At 45.9% G+C, this 22,208-nt stretch overlaps 1 protein-coding gene and 1 long non-coding RNA gene across 3 annotated transcripts in view; one reads left to right on the forward strand and one right to left on the reverse strand.

Moving 5' to 3' along the window:
• Positions 1 to 16,259, reverse strand: part of Stk38l (serine/threonine kinase 38 like) — a 71,821-nt gene extending 55,562 nt beyond the window's left edge. The window contains exon 1 of one of the 2 annotated variants that reach the window (XM_004664411.2): positions 16,176 to 16,259. The gene's annotated coding sequence lies outside the window, so the exon portion shown is untranslated. Of the gene's footprint in view, positions 1 to 15,546; positions 15,655 to 16,175 lie in introns of those variants that run through there. The other variant, XM_045139552.1, reaches the window with a different exon arrangement.
• A 165-nt stretch (positions 16,260 to 16,424) lies between these two features.
• LOC123456429 lies at positions 16,425 to 18,189 on the forward strand. Its single transcript, XR_006634534.1, has 2 exons — positions 16,425 to 16,865; positions 17,510 to 18,189. It is a non-coding gene; the product is annotated as an uncharacterized LOC123456429 (long non-coding RNA).
• The last annotated feature ends 4,019 nt before the right edge of the window (positions 18,190 to 22,208 follow it).

A 22,208-nucleotide genomic window follows, 5' to 3' on the forward strand; every position in this document is an offset into this window, starting at 1 on the left:
GGTGGTGCTGGAGCAGGACAGAGGCGAGGCGAGGCGAGGCGAGGCGGTCTGGAGAACGCTCCGCAGCGTACATCAGCCCACCGTCATGTCTCAAATCAGGCAAGAAACATCCCAGAAGTCAGCTGATTAAGTGAAACTGAGAGGAAATCTGAGGACAGGTAAGCATGGAGCTTGAAGCCTGTTGGCTGGCTTGAACTGAAAATGTGGGACACAATCAGGAACACAAACTGCAAAGGTTCCGAGCGAAGGGACCCTGCCTGCCTCCAGACGGACGAGTCACATGCTTTAGAAGAGCCTTCTGGTGAAATCAGCTTTAACTAATAAACGCAACAAGTACCCACGAGGCACCATCATGTGTCAGTTTGCAGGCTGGAGAGATGGCACAGTGGTCAAGCCCTTACTGTGCAAGTGTGAGAACCTGAGTCTGGACGCCCTGCATCCTCGTAGGAAGCTGGGGACACCCCTCATCCTCGTAGGAATTTGGGTATCCCAGTGGGGGTCATAACCCAGACGCCCACAGGAAGATAGGAAAGCCAGCTAGGCGGACAAGTGCAAGGGGGAATGAAGAGACGCCGCGTCAAGACAAGATGAACGGTGAGGACAGACCTCCATCCAGGGTTGTCCTTTGGCCTCCATAGTTGCATATGCACACGCACCCACAAACACACACACGCAGATACCGACTCAGGATGTACACCTCAGTAATCTTAGTGTTTGGCACGCTGAGGCAGGAGGATGGCAAAGTAAGCCAGCCTTGGCTGTTCAGTGAAGCCCTTCTGAAACAAGCAAAGCAGCAAGCAAACCTAAGCATGCTGACCAACCAATTCTGTAAGACTCACGGAGCTCAGACAGTAGTTATCAGTGAAGTAGGACAAAACTGACAACATCCTTGTCAAAAGCCAAAGGTGGCATAATGGAGAGAATAATCCAAACAGTCTGAGTTCAAAGCAATTTTAACGGAAGACTTACTTTAACACATGAAATATAATAACAACAGGTTAAAAAAAATCAAATCTAGGTGTGGTGACACACACATTTAATCCCAGCATTCAGGAGGCAGAAGTAGGAAGATTGCTGTGAGTTCGAGGCCACCCTGAGACTAAATAGGGAATTCCAGGTAAGCCTGGACTAGAGTGAGACCCTACACTGAAAAACCAAAACAAACAAAAAAAGGAACCACGCATGGTGGTGCACACCTTTAATCCAGCATCCACAAGTCAGAGGTAGGAGGATCACCATGAGTTCAAGGCCACCCTGAGACTACATAGTGAATTCCTGGTCGGCATGGGCTAGAGTGAGACCCTACCTTGAAAAAACCAAAAAACTACAAGTGGATGGCATTCCTTACTATGATTCCCAAAGTTATCTTGTGGCCTTCACATGTGCACACACAAACACACATAAAAACATTAGTTTGAAGAGTAAGATGGCCATCGCCCCGCACCTCCCCCATTTGTGCACTCTGCGCCTTAGGCTGAGGTGCCAGCACAGAATGAGGACGGGGATGGCAAGTGCCACAGCAAAACCACAGTGTCAGGTCATTCACAGAGAAGGGTTCAGCATCAGCAAGCCGTGAGAGGGCTACAGCAAGTGCCCTTGTGATCTGAAAACCTAGTGACCTCTGGGAGACATGAAATGAACCTAATGGAGCAGGAGAGCCCAAGGGCATCTAGATCTAGTGGACCTCACGTCCAACAGAAGAGACCAGAGTGCAGTTTCTGAGAGGCAAAATAGGGATGCTGACTGAAAAACAACCTTTTATACTATGTTTTCAGAGAGAGACAGAGACACTATGCTAACAGCAAGAAGAGCGCTGACAGAATACAGTAATGGAGGCGGGAGTTTAACGAGTGTGGTGCTTTGATTCAGGTGTCCCCCATAAACTTAGGTGTTCTGAATGCTAGGTTCCCAGCTGATGGATATTTGGGAATTAATGCCTCCTGGAGGGAGTGTATTGTTGGGGGCGGACTTATGGGCTTTATAGCCAATTTCCCCATGCCAGTGTTTGGCACACCCTCCTGTTGCTGTGGTCCATCTTATGTTGGCCAGGGGGTGATGTCCACCCTCTGCTCATGCCATCATTTTCCCCTGCCATCGTAGAGCTTCCCCTCGAGCCTGTAAGCTAAAATAAACCTCTTTTTCCCAGAAGCTACTCTTGGTTGGGTGATTTCTAACAGCAATGCGAACTGGACTGCAACAACGAGCAAGACTGTGCCGGGGCCTCCACTCCATCTGAGGCCAAAGTGACCAGAGCACACTCAGAGCAGGGCTCAGCAGGACAGCCTTATAAAAAGAGGCCACGTTTATCCCAGCTTAGTGACACCCTCCACTAAGCTTTTGCATTTGATTAGAATGAAGTCTCCCAAGATTCTCCCGTGGGGACAGTGTGCTGACCAATCAGCACTTCAGTCAATTGGCAGATTAAATAAATTCCCATCCCAATGAGTTCTGCACCCAGAGGATGAAATTGCAGGCACAGATCTGGAAAGGGAAGTGGACATCTCACCCATGAGATCATATCCACTTTCTGAACGTCTGTAACATCCTACTTCTCTTTATGACACAGCTCTACTTTAATCTAAAGCCAAACTGTGGGGCTGGAGAGATAGGTAAGCGGTTAAGGAGCTTGTCTGCAAAGCCAAAGGACCTTGGTTCAATTGTCCAGGATCCACGTAAGCCAGATGCACAAGGTGGTGCATGAGCCTGGAGGAGTTACTTTGCAGTGGCTGTAGGCCCTGGAGTGCCCATTTTCTCTCTCTCAAATAAATTAAAAAAGAAAAAAAATCCCCACAGTTGTTGTTGTTGTTATTTATTTTATTTATTTACTTGAGACAGCAAGAGAGAGAGAGAGAGAATGAGAATATGGGTGCGCCAGGGCTTCCAGCTACAGCAAATGAACTCCAGACATGTGTGCCCCCTTGTGCATCTGGTTAACGTGGATCCTGGGGAATTGAGTCTTGAACCGGGGTCCTTAGGCTTCACAGGCAAGCGCTTAACCGCTAAACCATCTCTCCAGCCCAACAACTGTGTTTTGAGAGGAAAAACTAACAAAATAAAGACACAGACAGAGGGTAACCCCAGGAAGGTAAAAGACACGCATGGTAGTCTGAATGTACGTCCCCCACAGACTAGGTGTTTTATAGCCTGTAACTTGGGTCTCCAGCCCAAAGGTGTGTTTGGGGACAGATCTGACTTCATCCCAAGGTCATGTGGAGAGGTCTGAGCTCTGCCTGGCCCCTGCTGTTTTGCTGCTTCTGGTGTTGCTGTCTGATGGTTGTCTCTCTCTGCTTGGATTTATGAGTGGGACCAGCTTCCTCCACCGTTATGGAAATTTTTTAGCATCTATAAAAGCCTCCAGTAAGTCCCTTCCTCCCACAGCTGTGCCTCATTTGGATGTTCATACCAGCAACACAAAGCTGACTACAGCAGTATGGAATCCATGACATCTGAACAAAATACAGGAAGATGCTTCTTCTGAAACAGCCAGGTAAGACACCACACTTGCCACCATAGGAAATTCTGTGGTAAGAATAGGTGAAAGGAACATAAGGAGGAATTTCGCAGCTAATGATGCTCCATGCTCAGCACACAGTAAATGCTCAACATGTCATATACTCTGATGTTTTGGGATGTAAAGAAGTCATGAAAGAGATGTGCACAAGATGTAGTAGGAGAGAGACCTAGCTTCCAGGAGGAAGGGAAGTCATGAAAGAGACGTGCACAAGACACAGTAGGAGAGAGACCTAGCTTCCAGGAGGAAGGGAAGTCATGAAAGAGACGTGCACAAGACGCAGTAAAAGAGCCAAGGAGAGAGACCTAGCTTCCAGGAGGAGGAAGGTGGTCAAGGAAAGCTTTCTGTAAAGACAGGACACCTACCCACAGGAATGACCCATGATTGGGCAACATTCCAGAAAGCAACGCGAATGAGCCAAGGGAAGAAAACGTAAGGCTGGCACTGAAGAGGTTAGCAGGTGTGATGAAAGATAAGGTAAGAAAGAAAGCACTGGGCCCTGCAGCTTAAAGGGCTGCCATGCCCTGCCTTGTTTCGGGGAGCAGTGTTCCACACTGGCCAGGCCCTGTAGTCACACGAAGGGGCAAGGTGAGTGCCCTGATGATTGGAAAATTAAGTCGCCCTGGAGGAGTGCCCTGAGCGTGAGCTAAATGTGTAGACATTAGCCATCAACACAAGCAATTCCAAGAAGACGTGTCTGTGAAGATACAGCCAGAAGTGAGCAGGGTGTAGAGAGGAATCCCATCATGGACAGTGTAGTGTGAGAGTCGCATAATCGCATTTGTGTCTCAGGAAAAGCCTGGGAAACCGAAGCTTAGAAGTAAGCAAGGCTGGCAGCAGGACAGAGAACAAATTCAGCGCCTGATGAAGACCGTGACACTGGAGACACAAGCAGACAGAGTTGTAGGGTCACTTAAGTGACCGGAGGTGAGTGACAAACCAGGAGGGTCAGTGGTTCCAGGGTTATGACTGAGATGACCTCTAGGGGTGGAGGCAGACAGACGGTGAACGTGAGGCAGCTTGGGCTATACAGCAAGGTGCCGTCTCACAATAAAGGAAGGGTACCCCACACTGAAGAAGTAATGAGCAGAAAAAGGGTCTGGGAAAGGAGATGACAGAATCTGTTCTGTCAGACAAATGGAAGCCACTTTACCCCTGGAATACAGCAAGGTGGTGAAATTTAGAAAACGAGACTATGAAGCCTCAAGTTTGGGAGGTGGTTGGTTCTGAGCAAGACAGAGTGGTTGGAAGCTATCACTGCCAAGCAGTCATTAAAGACAGCAGGCCACATGAGCCCAATCCGCTCAGAGTCGATGGAGGAGAAAAGACCGGGGGCAAGGGCTGGAGAAGAGCAGCCGCGTGCAGGAGCAGGAAGGCCATCCGGCTGATCTGACAGTGCACCAGTCAAGGCCGCCACCCGCCGCCACTGTGGGCAATGATGTAAAGTCAAACTCAGCAGCAGACCAGACACCTCCAGAGCACCTCGCAACACCGACAGGATCAGAAACCTCAACAAAGGGAGCTGGCATGGTGGAGAACACCCTTAATCCCAGCACTCAGGAGGCAGAGGTAGGAGAATCACCGTGAGTCCAAGGCCAGTCTGAGTTCCAGGTCAGCCTGGGCTAGAGAGACACCTCAAAACCAAACAAAAAACTTCAACAAAGGGGTCTAGGTGGATGGCTCAGTGGGTAAAGTGTTTGTTGTGCAAGTGTGAGGTCACAGTGGGATCTGTGGACGTAGGGACAGCATTCCTGGGACTTGCTGGCTATGTAGTCTAGCCAAACTGATGAGCTCCAGGTTCAGTGAGAGATATTTTCTCAAAATTTAAGGTGGAAAATATCCGACATTGATCTCTAGCCTCCACATGCATGCATGCGTGCAGACACACTCCCCACTTCAATACAGTATTTCCAGGAAATTACTCTGTACCAGTGTTGGGGAAAAGTGAAATTATGGCTTTGTCACATGTGGAAAGCCGCCCAGAGGAGAAACGTGTTGCCCGACGATGTGTTCTGACAGGGCAGGTCCCCAGCCCAGCTGACAGGACGCCACCCACTCCAGACCAAATTTCTCCCCATGCTTTCTTCTGTGGGGCCTGTCAACTTGTCAGTCTGCAAGCACAAAGACTCAAACACATGTTCCCACCTAGTCTCCGCTCTGCTTCTTCCTGACTGGGGCTATATGTGCAATCCGAAGCTCTGGATCTTGAATCTTCTTCCTACATTTCAGAAGTATGAATGTAATATTCACTAATACTTAAAATGGGTTGGTGGGCTGGAGAGCTCATTTAGCAGTTAAGGTGCTTGCCTGTGAAACCCAAGGATCCAGGTTCAATTCCCTAGTACCCATATAAGCCAGATGCACAAGATGCCACATGTGTCGAGTTTGCATGCACTGGCCAGAGGCCCTGGTGCACCCATTCTGTCTTTCTTTCTCAAATAAATAAATGGAAAATTAAAAAAAAAATGAAGGAAGAAAAAACATGCTGGTTTCCATTTCCCTTTCTGTGCAATCCTAGAAATGGACTGAAGTATACACACATTTTTAGTTTAGCTCTGTGAGTGGTCAATTAAAACAATCCTATTGCCTTAACAATGCACCCAGTGTTCCCTGGGCAGGACTTCTGGCATTTCTACTCAGCCTTCTGATGGCACAGGTCCCACCCTGTGGCACCTTGAACAGGAGTTAGAGGTACTTGACCTCTTACACGCCTGTGCACCTTTCCCCTTGCCCAGCGCCTCCTCCAGCCCTCTGTAGGCCTTCTTCTCTTTGTTTTTCCACCTGTTCCTTCACTTGCCCTGCCTGAGCCAAAAGCCCATACACCTTTTAACAGCACTAAAGCTAACCACAGCTGCTGACTCGTAGCTGGGACACAAAGGGCATAATCCCAGCTGCAGCCTGCCATTAACTTTTCTGTTGTCCTTAGGACACAACTCTATTCTGTCTCTGCACCCCAGTCCACTGTAGAAGGGACTTTACATGATAAACCAGATGCCTTCCGCCCTGGCAGTAGAACGCACATTACTAAGTTCAGACTAACGAGTGGCAGAAGCATGTCTCCGCATGCCAGGGGTGGGGGAGAGCCTGGTACAGCAGACAAGGCCTGGTAGCATGTGCAGCTGACAAGTCATGCAGTTAGGACATTATGTCATTTTAAAACCAGGCCAGAACCAGGATGAAAGGACCTCAGCTACAGGTCCCCGTGAAACTATCAAGAGTTCCACAATCCCTAGGGCATGCTCCTACCACTTCCCCAAACACACACGGGCACACACGGCAGCCCAGCTGGCTCTGGGCATGCGTTAAAGAAAAGGCGAGTGGAAAAGACATTTAGTGGACTCAGTCTTTTCTGTATCTCTCTAGCTGATGGTATCGTCACTCTCTAATTTCTCAAATCGGAAGCAAGAGGCAGTTTCTTGTTAGCACTCCACGTGCAGGCTAGGCATGAGACACTCAGCAAAGATGCTTCCACTAGGCCTAAACGTAGCCAAAAATGCTTCCTCCCAAAAGGTCAGAGTGTTAAAGTTACATAAAATAAATATCCAAACAGCACAGCAAATCAAAGCCTCACTTATCCTATCCAGCCACACAGCCCAACACCAAAACCGCCCTGGCGCTTGTGGCTTCCTAACACCTTCTCACTCGTACATCACTGGGCGACAATGTCATCAAGTGGCTGCCTGGCCTGAGACCCTACTCACCCTCCAGATCTAGGCACACACACCACCTCCTGGGTGGTGGCCCAAGCTCCTTCAGGGATCGGCTGGGTCCACCACAATTTCCTCTCCATCTGTGAGGGCCTCCCCACAGTCTTCACCTGCCTGCTTCTCAAGGGAGCACCATGTCCTTCCCTCCCACATCACCGGGAGCAGGGGCAGGGGACTCAGGGAAACAAGACCACCACCATCCATTCTAGTCCTCCAGCCTGATCTAATTTCAGTTGGTCCCTTCACAGGTCTGACCATCTCTGGTCTTCTATCCCTTGATCATTCCATATGTGTTTCCACCACTGAAATCTCCCTAAAGCACAACCTGTAATTAAATGTCCCAGGTTAAGCGCTGATAAGGCAGAGAATGAGAAGCCAAAAAAACACCTATCCTCTATGCTCAGTGGGCTTAGATCCAACTGTGCAGAGAAAAAAGGTAAATAATTAACAGGTAACTTCTCAGGTACTGTGGCAACACACCCAAATTAAGCTAACCCTCCGCCAGGCATGGCCTCCACTCTTAAATAGGTAATTCACATTTCAGTCCAAACAGGAAACTTTCCTAATCTGCCCACCCAGAAGCAATCTACCCTTCTGCCCTGCCCTGCTCTGGCACTCCCTAGCATGTTCGTCTGAATTACAGTTGTTTATACCTATATATTACACCGTGTATAAGACTGAACCTTTTAAAATGGAAGGGCAAGGCACCTCAGTTTGTTTTGTCACTCAACTAACTCGGTGGTCTGCAAGGGTGAAGGCTGAGCTACAATGGCCATCCCCACTAATACATCACCCCACGATTCCTTGAGGCTCCCCAGTGCTCAGTTGTAGTGAGGATATCTGGGCAATTCCACTCTAGACACAAAAACAGAGAAAAAGTCTTTTCTGTTTGGCTAGCTAATAGTCGACACACAGAGAATATCCTCACCAGATTTGAAAGAAGCACCCAGATGAATGGAATGGATCTCTACTGCAAAAACACAATGCAGGGCAACTGTAAACCAGGCAGCCAGAATAGCTGCACGGGGCCAACACGGTATGGTGGTGTTTCCATCATGGGGCCAGTCAGATGTCCGCAGAAGCAGAAACTGAAGTCAGTGACACAAGTCTGTCAAATGCATCATGAAAAAAAGCTCTCAAAGAACCTAGCTTCCCAGCCATATAAAGCTATTTCTATAAAGAGCCAGTACACGACACCTCACCAAGTCCTGTAGGACCCTCCGTTTTCATTCCATCGGGTCTACGTGTCCTTCCCCACTCCATACTTGCAAGAGAATTGAGCACAGACAAGGCAGGTGCAAGTCAACTAAGAATAGGGGACTTTGTATTTCATGATTAAAAATGAAAAGCTAGGGCTGGAGAGATGGCTTAGTGGTTAAGGCACTTGCCTACAAAGCCAAGGGACCCAGGTTCGATTCCCCAGGACCCACGGAAGCCAGATGCACAAGGTGGCTTCTGGAGTTCATTTGCAGAGGCTGGAGGCCCTGGTGAGTCCATTCTCTCTCTCTCTGTCAAATAAATGAAAATATTTAAAAAAAAATGCAATGCTGTGATATTTATCTACTTTCAATTGGTTTGAATTAAATCAGACATTTGATTATATCATTTATTTCAGTGTACTTGCTGAGGGCACGGACCATGCCGACTTTGTAGAGTCCTTAGCAAACACTCAGCCCATGGTGGCTGTGTAGTCTATTATGACTAAGCATGTCAAATATCCAACTTTAAATACTGGCTCTGCTTTATTTTGAGGTCTCAAGTCACTTAAATCAGAGTGAATGAATATAATAATTCTATCTTCACAGCATACAAGATTGTTGTGAGGAATAAGAGAATGTATAAAAGTGCTCCACAAACCATAAAACAATACAAATACAAGATGCTACGTGAGTATTATTTTGTTTTTCAAAGTAGGGACTCACTCTAGCCCAGAATGACCTGGAACTCACTCTATAGTCCCAGGACGGCCTTGAACTTTGGAGGATCCTCCTACCTCTGCCTCCTAAGTGCTGGGATTAAAGGTATGTGCCACCACACCTGGCACTATTACAATAAGCTTTCTCTAGGAGTAGGTCCCTCTTGTAAGAAATATGAACATAAGCGGGGCTGGTGGATGGCAGAGGTAGGAGAATCACTGTGGGTTCAAGGCCATCCTGATACTACACAGTGATTTCTAGGTCAACCTGGGCGACAGCAAAACCCGACCTAAAAAAAAAAAAAAAGCAGAAATCTAAACATAGTTGTAAACTTTTCCAGAGAAAATTTATGTTTGACAAACAAAACCATAAATAGCTCCTAAGGGGAACTATCCAGAAGAGAGGGAAGAGAGGAGAGATAAGACTAGAAAAGGAATGCAAACATGAGCAAAGGGAGCAAAGGGTAAGTTTTATAATAAAGTAAGGCAATAATAGAAAAGCACATTTGGATCTTACTTCACTCTCCCTCCCTTTGTCTAACCCGTGACTCTGCCCCCTCATCTCTCTCTCCTCTGTAAGTAGAGTTAGTAATTCATATGGTTCCTGTGGGCATTCCAGTAGATTATCTACATATAGTATATGCGTGTTACTTAGCATGGTCTGGTGCATGTAGCTACTGGTATTGCTAAACTTATTAGACTTACAACCTGATGGGTGACATTCAGGAAGAAAAAGGAGCCACAAATATGTGAGAGGGGATGATGGCACAGCTAAGTCTATATATTGCCACTGGGAGACAAAGTTTGAGAAATATATGGTAGTTTTCACACTAAATATAAGATTTACAGTGTGCACAGGATTTCAGACAGATTGAGAGAGCTACAGTCACAGTCTGTAAGCCATAAAAGTGTGAGGGGTGGGGAGTGGGGAGATATCTCAGTGATTAAAGGCCCTTGCTTATAAAGTCTGGCAGCCCAGGTTCAATTCCCTAGCACCCAAGCAAAGCCAGACACACAAAGTGGCTTGTGTGTCTGGAGTTTGTATGCAGTAGCAAGAGGCCCTGGAGCACCCACATACACTCTCTCTCACAAATAAGTTAAATAAAGAAATAAGCAGTCTGCTTTTTTTTTTTTTAAAAAAAAAAAAGAGAGATGGCTGATTGGTTAAGTGTGCTTCCTGCACAAGCACGAGGGCCTGAACCCAGGTGAGGCTGAATCTCCAGATCCCCGTTGGTCAGAGTCAATGGCTCAACTAAGAGCAGGTAGAAGAGTGACAAAGCCAGATACCCCGAGTTCTCTTCTGCCAGCACAGGCGAGTGCATGGGGTGCCTCGGGTATATATACGTGCATCCACCACACATACACACCACATTACATACACACAAGCAAAGAAAAAAGGTACAAGCGCAACGACAGTATTTATAAAGACATAATAGCAACATGAAGATCAAATCCAAAGCAAAAACAAAGTGTTTAGTATGCACAGAAGCTTTCAACTTTGTAGACTTCTGCACAGCCACAATGAAAGCTAGGCTCCACAGCAAGTCGGCATGCCCCAAACAGATGGCATCAGCAGGCATCTTGTTGGTACTGAGCACATGTTGTTTCTGTGGTTAGACAGCACTAACTCCATCCTACTCAGGAAGTGCAAATGCAGGAATTAGGAAAAGCAAGAATAACTTCTTCTCCTGAATCAGATGTAAAGGTAGCAAATAACTGATAAAGGTTAAAAAAATGGCTGCTCCCTGTACATACGTGATTACAGACACCACATACTATTTGAAAAGTGTACCTTTGTGGAATCAGTAGGGGTCAGCAAAGAGGAGGAAAAGAAGAACCCTTTTGTGGACCCAGAGAAGCAGCATCGGTTGAGACCACCCAATGGTCTACTCAGTGTTCACGGGCAAGGAAGGAGCTTGCTAAGAATGTGAAGTGGGGGGGGGGCACAAGAGAACAGTATGATCAAAACATACTATGTGCATGAATGAAAATGTCATAATAAAACCTGCTATTGCGTATAGTGATATACATGAATAAACTTTTTTAAAATAAACACAGCGCAAGTGCTTCAGATGATGAGGCTGGAGATCTGGATTTACACACCGCCAGTGGAAGAGTCAGGTCACCACATGACCTATAACTGCTAAGGTCTCCCCTAAGATCTGTGCAGAGATCACCTAGGAGGGAGGCCACGTGCCTCAATGGACTTTCAATATACACAAACTATTCAACTGGGGGGAAAGGTGGCTCCAGATTTTGTTCCCAGGGAGGTGAGAGTCGGCCATCTTTCCCTGTGATGGAACACACCTCTTTCTCATCAAATACAACCCCTCAAACTACGCTTATACTCAGTGAAACTTGTAAGTTGTTTACAACAGGGTGGAGCTGACTGACTTACAGCCTCCCTGTGAAATGATGTGGCTGAAAATCTGGCAGATATTGCTGACCAGGACAGACAATGGAAGCCGCATGCTATCACTCCTAACTTGCCATTTTTGTCGCAGCACCATTGTACTCCGCAGGCCTGTATGAGGAGCAGTGTCTATCGCACCGTTTCCTGAGCCCCAGAGAGCACTGAAAGTCAGTGGCTGAGCCTCCCTGGTTTCCCAAGAGCACAACACTGTTCAAAACCCCGCTTCAGGTGCCACAGTGCTGCTCGTGGAGTAAAAGCTGACTTCCGTTATCCAAACCCCAACCTCCCAGTTCAACCCAAAAGATACCCAGTGCCAAGCAGCTTGTAAAAATTACAAGACAGCCAGACGTGGTGGCACACACCTTTCATCTCAGCACTTGGAAGGCAGAGGTTGGAGGATCGCTGTGAGTTCAAGGCCTGCCTAAGACTACATAGTAAATTCCAGGTCAGCCTGGGCTAGAGTGAGGCCCTACCTAAAAACACACACACACACACACAGACCCTAAATAAATTTACAATATAATGATTCAAATGTTCTATTATGCAAAGAAGTTAATACTGCTGGAATTTCTCACTTTGAGATTTCTCACAGGTACTGACAGGCAACAAGTCAAAATTATCAAAAACCCTGTTTTAAGTACAGTTGGCACCAAGGGCAACTATCAAAACTGGACTAAAATATGTACATGCCAAAAAACTTATCCAGCTAAGTTTTCATTATTTTGGAGTTATCTAGGAAACTATTCCCAAAATTCAGATACAGGGGAATGTATTTATCTCATTAATTCTTTGAAACTCTCAGCCTGAGAAAGACCATCCTGCATGAGGGAGAAAAGGGAGATGGTAGCACAGCCCAGTGCTACGGTCTAAGCTGATTCGACTACTTAACTTGCTTTCGGACTCTGGTGACCCACTTACTCCAGCAAAATGGAGTAAGAGCTCCCATGCGGGGTCAGGCAGAGAAGCGTTACATGAAGCGTCCCTCACTGCCTAACGTTACCACAGGACCCATCTACACAGACATCTGCTCCCGTCCAAACCTCTACGCAGCTGCTGGGTCGATTCAATTCCTCTCTCCTTGGCTTGTGCAGAAATGCTGCGTTCTGTTAGAAGGAGCACACTGATCCTCCCCCAGATCAGACCTGGAGGACAAAGCCCATCTGAGTGTGGTGGGCAGCTTACATAGTTCTGGTTTCCTCTCCATCCCTTCCGTCCAAAGCTGCAAACATCACCCTGCCAATTAGCAAAATCTTTATCTGGAGAGGGGTTAGGTAACCAGCACACATGTAAGAACTGGTCATATAAACCTTGTTAAAAATATTCCTTAGAGGGCTGGAGAAGATGGCTTAGCGGTTAAGGCACTGGCCTGCAAAGCCAAAGGACTCTGTTCAATTCCCCAGGACCCATGTAAGCCAGATGCACAAGGAGAAACATGCATCTGCAGTTCGTTTGCAGTGACTCGAGGCCCTGGCGTGCCCATTCTTTCTCTCTCTCAAATAAATAAATAAAATATATTAAAAAATATTCCTCAGAGATTAGACAAAAATGTTAGGAGTGAAAGGGAGAAAATACATTTAGTATTTTTTTAAGTTTAAAAAAAATCTGGGGCTGCAGAGATGGCTTAGCAGTTAAAAGGCATTTGCCTGCAAAGCCAAAGGACCCAGGTTCCATTCCCTAGTACCCATGTAAGCCAGATGTACAAGGTGGCACAAGAATCTGGAGTTCATTTGCAGTAGCTACAGGCTCTGGCACATCCATTGTATCAGCCCTTCTCTCTCTCTCTCTAATAAATAAATAAAAATAAAATATTTTTAAAAATCTTCTGGGGAGTGGGGAGAAGGCTCAGCAGTTAAAAAGACCTCGCTTGCAAAGCCTGCCAGCCTCGGTTCATTTCCCCAGTATCCATGTAATGCCAGATGCACAACGTGGTGCAGGTATCTAGAGTTCATTTGTAGTAGCACACACTCTCTCCAAGTAAGTAATATATATATAAATAATAAATATATATCTTAAAATTTGCTGGGTGTGGCGCTTCACAACTATAACCCCAGCACTTGGGAGGCAAATGGAGGTGCATCACAGTGAATTCCAGGCCAGCCTCTGGTACAGAAGTGCAGATCAGTTTGGGCTAGAGTGGGAACCTGCCTGAAAAAAAAAATCTTAAGATATAAGTTTGCTTTCACTATCAAAGCCAAAGAGCCCATTGTGCTTTTCACACAAAGACACAGGGACATGCTTTCTGCGTATGTCAAATCTAACCTAGTCATAACTTGCCCATCTGCTGATTTTAATGTAATGCTAAGATGCTTTAAATGACAACATGCTTGCTTTATTACCCTACATTTATTTATGAAAAGTACAATCATTTTACCATCACAGTGAGATGCAAACCTTTCAGGCTGACTGTCGTCGTCCTTTTTCCTTTTAAAAAAGTGTTACCTGTTAGGCTGGAGAGATGGCTTTGTGGTTAAAGTGCTTGCCTGAAAAGCTAAAGGACCCAGGTTCAATTCTCCAGGACCCACGTAAGCCAAATGGACAAGGTGGCACAAGCATTTGGAGTTCCTTTGCAGCGGCTAGAGATCCTGGGGTGCTCATTCTCTCTCTCTCTCTCTGTCTCTTTATATATCTCTCTAAATAAATAAAATTTTAAAATATTTTTGAAAAAAGTGTTAGCAACTGTACCAAGAAAATGATGTTTCCTTTACTTTGAAGGAAATGATCTTTTCTGCAAACAAATAGTTGGATTAAGTCCATTGCCTTCTCATTTTCTAGAACACACATTTTCTTTTGTTCTCAGTGTCCCACGTTTAGAAATAAAAACTGCCCAATACACCTTCTTATTCACATAATCTTGGTCTCTATCCTTTTACTTACTTTTGGGCTCAAAAACAAAAGTTGACTGTAGTTTTTCTAAGTGTAGGTCCTTCATTCCCCAGAAAGGCCTTTCAAACAAGTTTAAAAAAATAAAAACTATATACTTCTCATTCTAAACACATCCCAACCAAGTGGAAACTGAATCAGTCTTAACTAGCGAGGGAGAAGTGAGGTCAAACCAAAAAGGTTTTTTGTCACTTTGTTGTTGCTGTTGTTGTTTTGAGGTAGGATTTTGCTCTGTAGCCCAGGCTGACCTATGTAGTCTCAAGGTGGTCTTGAACTCACATCGATCCTATTTACCTCTGCCTCCTAAGTGCTGGAATTAAAGGTGTGTGTCATCACACCTGACCAAAAAGTTTTATTCACTGTTCCTCTATTGAGCTGCGAACTTTTCAAGACGAAAACATTTATGAACCTATGCCTTAAGTATGTCATAATTGAATGTCATACCTTGGACTCATTTTCTCTCTCCCCAAAACAGTCCCAAGAGTGGCTGGTTCATAAGCAGCTCTCAGCTGCTTATGGAGAAAATATAATAAACTCAATTGTTTTACTTTTCAAGACGAAAACATTTATGAACCTATGCCTTAAGTATGTCATAATTGAATGTCATACCTTGGACTCATTTTCTCTCTCCCCAAAACAGTCCCAAGAGTGGCTGGTTCATAAGCAGCTCTCAGCTGCTTATGGAGAAAATATAATAAACTCAATTGTTTTCTATATCCCCGAGGCAATCAAGAGAGAAACACCAGTGAAATTCAAAGAGGTCTCCAACACCTTGTGTGCAACTGAGACAAAGAACTTGCAAAAAAAACCAAACCAAACCAAAACAAAACAAAAAAACCCCTCTGGGCTGTAGAAATGGCTTAGCAGTTAAGGTGCTTGCCTGGGAAGCCAGATGACCCAGGTTCAATTCCCCAGGACCCACATAAGCCCGATGCAGAAGGTGGCACATGCATCTGGAGTTTGTTTCCACTGGCTAGAGGTCCTGGTGGGCCTATTTCTCTCTCTCTAATAAATAAATAAATAAATTAATTTTAAAAAACCCTACATTAGGTATGCAACATAAGGCAATCCACCCAGACTTAAAGAGCCTCATTTAAGCCACCATGACAGACAAGATCACCTTTGTCAATCACAATCTTCAACTCAAACCAGTCTGATTCTCTGCGGTCAGAAACTAACTCTACAGGGCCATTTCCGAGTCCGTGGTCTCCGGCGAACTCTACGACAAGGGGCACGGACGGGCAGCCGCAAGCTGTCAAAGCGTCGCCCCCGGGGCCCCGGCTCCCCCAGCCCCCGGGGCAGAGCCCGGGAGGCCGCCGACCCGGGACAGTTGCGTGTGCTGCGCTCCACCGGCCCCCTTTCAAAGGGGACGGCGTCCGGGGTGGCGGTGGAGGGGACGCCGCGGTCCTCCGCCCCCGTGGGTGGCCGCCACCGAGAGGACGATGCTCCAGGGTCGCGCTGGACGCCGGCTCGGGCGGCTTCCAGCATCGGACGCATCGGCTTTTTTTTAGGAGACGGTACCTGACCCGCAGCCCCCCAGGGGGACGCAGACGAGCACCGCGTACGGAAGCCTGGGGGGGACATCAGAGTGGAGGGGTCACAACAAAAATCCCTCGCCGGCTCGGGGATTCCACTCACTGGGCCCCACGTCACCCGCGGAACGTGAGCGCCCGCCCAGGGCCGTGGCCGGAAAACGAGCCCTGCGGGGGCCGACGTGGCGCGAAGACACCGACAAGCCCGGGGACTCACCTCACACGCCTCCTCGCGTCGCCCCGCGCCCGCCGCAGGCGCAACCTTCCTTCCTCACCCGGGGCGCTCCGCACAGGCCACGCCCCTCGCACGCCCCCTGGAGGCGCGGCCGACGGAGCCGCGCCGGGGATCTCGGGCTCAACTCTCGCGAGCGTTCCTTCCTCGGCCTACTCGGGGCGGGGCTGTGGCGAGTCGACGCGCCGTGACGTCATACGCAGCCCTGCCGGAAGTAGCCGTCTGTCCTCAGCGCCTCGCACCTCTGTGGGCGGGAAACTTCCTACGCGTGCACTGGGGCGGTCGCTGCATGCGGCCCTCTGGTTCTGTTTTATTTATATACTTTGGTTTTTCGAGGTACGGTCTCGCACTAGCCCTGACCTGCAGTTCACTCTGTAGACTCATGGCCATCCTCCTACTTCTGCCTCCCAAGTGCTGGGATCAAAGGCGTGTGCCACTATGGCCCGCCATGGTTCTGGTTTTGTCTGCTGACATTATTCACCTGGCCTAAATGTCATCAGGGTTTCTCCTCAGCCTTCCACAAAGATGCTTGGAGATGATCATTAAAGACATGCATTTAGCAGATTCAAGAATCTGGGCCAGCTGGAGAGAAGTCGTAGCAGTTAAGGCATATACCTGTGAAGCCTAAGGACCCAGGTTTGATTTCCCAGGACCCACATAAGCCGGATGCACAAGGTGAGGCACGCGTCTGGAGTTCTTGTGCAGTGGCTGGAGGCCTGGCAAGCCATGTGCTCTCACTGGCTCTTTCTCTCTCAAATAAATAAGATAACAAAAAATAAATAAATAAATACAACAAAGAAAACAAAAAAATTAAAAAAAAATCAGGTTGGGTTAGGATGGCTCAGGAGTTAAGATGCTTGCCTGCAAAGCCTAAAGATCCACATTTGATTCCCACATCAGCCAGGTGCAAAAGGTGATACATGAGTCTTGAGTTCCTTTACAGTGAGTGGCTGGAGGCCCTGGCACTCCCATTCATCCACTCTGTCTCATAAATAAATAAATAATACATATATATTTTTTTTAAATGGCAGAATATGTGAAAATTTTGCTTGATCTATCTCAGAAAATCATGGTAGCTGTCATGATTGGTATGTCATTTGGACAGAGAATTGTCATTGTTGATGTCATCCCCTCCCCTTGTGGACAGCAGTGTAAGCCTTAAAACTGAAGCAGAGCCAATCATATATGCTGTTTTTCATACATAACTATAATTAACTTTAACATAAATTAGGCATAGTAAAATTAACCACAGGTTTTTAACAACCTCAACATGAGGGTTTTTTTTTTTTGTTGTTTGTTTCTTTTGTCTTTAAATCAAGACATGGCAGCTCAGGCCTGTAATCCCAGCACTCCAGAGGATGAAACAGGGTTGCTTCGCACTTGAGACCAGACTGGACTACACAGTGAATTCCAGACCAATTCTTGGGCTACATGGTAAGATCCTGTTTCAAAACAAGAACAATAAAGCACCTTACAGCTTCTCTTTGACAAATCCACATTGCCTGCTACTCTGGCACTTTGGGCTATTATTAAATGAAATAAGGGTTACTTGAACACAGACTCTGACCTCATGGTAGCTGAGCTGACAGCTGACGTGGCTGTCATAGTGAACAGGAAGCAAGTGCGGCAAAGGCAGATACCCAGGACCCGGGAGCTGCCTACCTCCAGGGTGGGACAGTGTGGGATGGCGCAAGACTTCATCCGGCTACTCATAGTGGCATGCAATTTAAAACTTACAAGTCACTTATTTCTGGAATTTTCCACTCAATATTTTTGGCACATTGTTGACTGTGGGTAACTGAATTGTGGGAAAGGGAAACATTGGGTAAAGGTTGGAAAGGAATTATTGTGTTTAAAAAATTGACTTCATGTAAGGTGACAAAGAGGGCTGGCTTTGGGAAGATGATGCAGTTTGCTTTTGATAACAAGACTAACCTTTAGGTAAGCCAAATAAGAGAATTGTTTCCAATTTTTACTAATAAACGTATCCCTAATCTGATCACTGGAGTTTTTTATAAAATAGCTTATCTTTTAGACTCATACAACAAATATACGGTTGTTGCAGAAAGTGCCACTTAAAAATACCAACTGAAAAAAAAATATCAGCTGGGGGACTGGAGAAGATGGCTTAGTGGTTAAGGCTTTTGCCTGGATAGCCAAAGGACCCAGGTTAGATTTCCCCAGGACCCACATAAGCCAGATGCACATGGTGGCACATGCATCTGGAGTTTGTTTGCAGTGACTGGAGGCCCTGGCATGCCCATTCTCTCTCTCTCTGTCTCTAATAAATAAATAAAATATGTTTAAAAAATAAATAAAAATTTAAAAAAATACCAACTGAAAAGAAGGTATGGTAGCATATGCTTTTAATGCCTAATGCTTGGAGGCCAAGGTTGGAGGCTCACCATGAGTTGGAGACCAAACTGGATCTACATAGTGAGTTCCAGGTCAACCTGGGCTACAGTGAGACCCTGGCATGAAAAAAAACAAAAAACTGACATCTGTAGGTTTGATGAGACCTGGTGATGTGTTTCACATCCATGTGTCTTAGTTTTCCCCTGTGTTGCATTCTGCACTTTTTATACACAGCTTGGGAAATGAACTACTCTGATAATCAGTGTCTTCATGAGGAAAACAGTTCTATAGTCATTGGGAAGCTTAAATAACAATTGTCATATGGTAGTTTTACCTGTGATCAAGCAAGTATGATAGAAGCCCCTATACCCCACTCCTTGTACCACATACATACACACATACTGACATACACACACACATACATGCACACATATGTATACATATATATGCATACACACATACGTGCAGTCAAGTCAAGTGTTCAGGATCAAGAATGCTTTATAATTATTTGATAGCAAATTTGTGCTCCCACATGTGCTACGTTTTTTCACAGCAGTAGGGTAATATGAACTAATCCAGAATGTCAGAATAAGTTACTAGGGTTTACGCAAAATCCTTGACCTTAAGTTTCTAGTTTGAGACAGTAATAAACAACTTTCCTCTGGAGATTGTTGAAGTTAGCCGAAGTGAACATTTTAGAGCTATATACCTTTTGAAAAGTTTGGTGAGGTCTATGGACCTCTTTTCTTTTTCTTCCCCTAGGTAGAGTATCACTGTAGTCCAGGCTGACCTGGAATTCACTCTGTATAAAAAATAATGTTCTCGAGCCAGGTGTGGTGGTACTTGGGAGGCAAAGGTAGGAGGAGCACTGTGAGTTCAAGGCAACCCTGAGACTACATAGTGAGTTCCAGGTAAGCCTGAGATAGAGTGAAACCTTACCTAGAAACAAAAAATAATAATGTTCTCTTATAAGAGATGTTGAGAGCTGGGTGTGGTGCCACATGCCTTTAATCCCAGCACATGGGAGACAGAGGTAGGAGTATCGCCATGAGTTTGAGGATATCCTACCTTGAAAAACAACAAAAGAGAGAGAGAAGGGAATTATGCAGGCAGTAAAGTCAGAAGGTAAGGATTATTGATCATTGGGAGCCACCTTAAGAGGTACCAACCACATCACTGTATCACAAATTCACTTTTTAGTATTATAGTAGTACATCAGTATAATCAACATCTCTCTCTCTTTTGTACCCGAGGTATGATCTCACTCTAGCCCAGGCTGACCTGGAATTCACTATGTAGTCTCAGGATGGCCTCAAACTCACAGTGATCCTCCTACCTCTGCCTCACAAGTGCTAGGAATAAAGATGTGCACCATCACACCTGGCTTCTCTTTTTTAAATATTTAATTAATTTATTTATTGGGGAGAGAGAGGCAGATAGAGAGAATGGGCATGCCAGGGCCTCTGGCCACTGCAAACAAACTCCAGATGCATGAGCCACCTTGTGCATCTGGCTTAGGTAGGTCCTGGGAAATCGAACCTGGGTCCTTAGGCTTCACAGGCAAGTAGCTTAAATGCTAAGCCATCTCTCCAGCCCTGCCTTCTCTTGTGTATGGGCTGAGACTTGTAACTTGCTTCTAGAAGAGAAAATACAGTACAAGTGGTGGTTTGTCATTTCCATGCTTAAGTTACAAAGGACACTGGTTTTCATCTCATTTGTCCTTTCTTGCTCTCAGTCACTCTGATGGAAGCCAGCTGCTATGTTGTGATCTACCTTTAGGTGGGGGGTGGGGGTGGATCTCAGGGCTAGGAACAGAGAAAGAAGGCCAGCAAAAAGCCACCAAGAATTTGACGCCATTGGTCTAACAACCCTGAGGAAGGGATGCTACCAGTAACCCTGTGAGTGAGCTTGGAAGCAGACTGTCTCCGTGAGAAACCTTGCGCTGAGGCCCTCAGGCTGCACCTCTGGAACCCCACACCTAGCTGAGCTTTGAATGTGAAATGTCCCCCACAGGTCACGTATTTGAATACTTGGCCCCCAGCTAGAGGTGTTGTTTGCTGAGGTTGTGGAACCTTTAGGGCACACGGACTAGTTCAGGAATGTCGTATATCCACCTTCTGCTTAAAACATTAGCTGTCTGCTTCATGGTCAGTGGTCTGCGAAAATATGAGGAGTCCCCACTTCCCATTTGTGTCACCGTGAATACTGTCACCCCTGCCCCACCTTGAGGGACTGTCCTCTCAAACTGCGAGCCAAAATAAATCCTTCCTCCTTTAAGTTCTTTCTGTCAGGTATTTTGTGACAACAGTAAGAAAACTTGCTGACTGCCGGGTGTGGTGGTTTAATCCCAGCACGCTGGATGCAGAGGCAGGAGGATCACTGTGAGTTCAAGGCCACCCTGAGACTATATAATGAATTCCAGGTCAGCCTGGGCTAGAGTGAGTCCAGACACCAAAAAAAAAAAAAAAAAAAAAAAAAAAGCTAACAGGCCATTTTTTTCAACTTCCTGAACTTCTGTTTACTAATCCCTTACTGAGGATAATTTAGGAAGAACTCATTAGCAGAGGAAGATTGTTACCAGGAAAAATTTCAATTAAAATATTTGAAGTAGGATCAGTATTTTATAGTAGACATGGAAAGAACGATGGCTTGGGAGAAGGTTTGATCTTGATAAAACTTACACATGAATTTTTTAAATTTAAAAAGTTGTATTTTATTTGAGAGAGAGAGAAAGAAAAAGAGATAGATAGAGAGAGAATGGGCGCACCAGAGCCTCTAGTCACTGCAAACGAACTCCAGACTCATGTGCCACCATGTATATCTGGATTACATGAGTACTGGAGAATCGAACCTGGGTTCTTTGTCTTTAACAGCAAGCACCTTGACTGCTAAGCCACCTCCCCAGCCCCAGAAAAAAAAAATTTTTTTTGTTTATTTTTATTTATTTATTTGAGAGTGACAGAGAGAGAATGGGCATGCCAGGACCTCCAGCCACTGCAAACGAACTCCAGATGCATGTGCCCCCTTGTACATCTGGCTAACATGGGTCCTGGGGAATTGAGCCTCGAACCGGGGTCCTTAGGCTTCACAGGTAAGCGCTCAACCACTAAGCCATCTCTCCAGCCCCAGAAGTTTTTTATTTAAATTTAAATTACAATGGTAGCCAGACAAACAACAAATTTTAGACTAGCAAAAAAAAAAAAAAAAGAAAAGAAAAGAAAAGTTGTATCACATTATAAATCTGTTACACACTTTATTTTTCTTCACAAAATTTCATGATATTATGGATTGGTAACCTTCACTTCATGTTTGACACTTCACCAAAGCATTTTTGTTTTTAGAACATAGGGTCGTTGGGCTGGAGAGATGGCTTAGCGGTTAAGCGCTTGCCTGTGAAGCCTAAGGACCCCAGTTCGAGGCTCAGTTCCCCAGGTCCCACGTTAGCCAGATGCACAAGGGGCGCACGCGTCTGGAGTTCGTTTGCAGAGGCTGGAAGCCCTGGCGCGCCCATTCTCTCTCTCGCTCCCTCTATCTGTCTTTCTCTGTGTCTGTCGCTCTCAAATAAATAAATAAAAAATTAAAAAAAAAAAAAAAAAGAACATAGGGTCGCACTCGAGCCCAGGCTGACCTGGAATTCACTGTGTATTCTCAAGGTGGCCTTAA

The sequence above is a fragment of the Jaculus jaculus genome, chromosome 22 (assembly GCF_020740685.1).
Source record: "Jaculus jaculus isolate mJacJac1 chromosome 22, mJacJac1.mat.Y.cur, whole genome shotgun sequence".
In the NCBI taxonomy this organism is placed as follows: Eukaryota; Metazoa; Chordata; class Mammalia; order Rodentia; family Dipodidae; genus Jaculus; species Jaculus jaculus.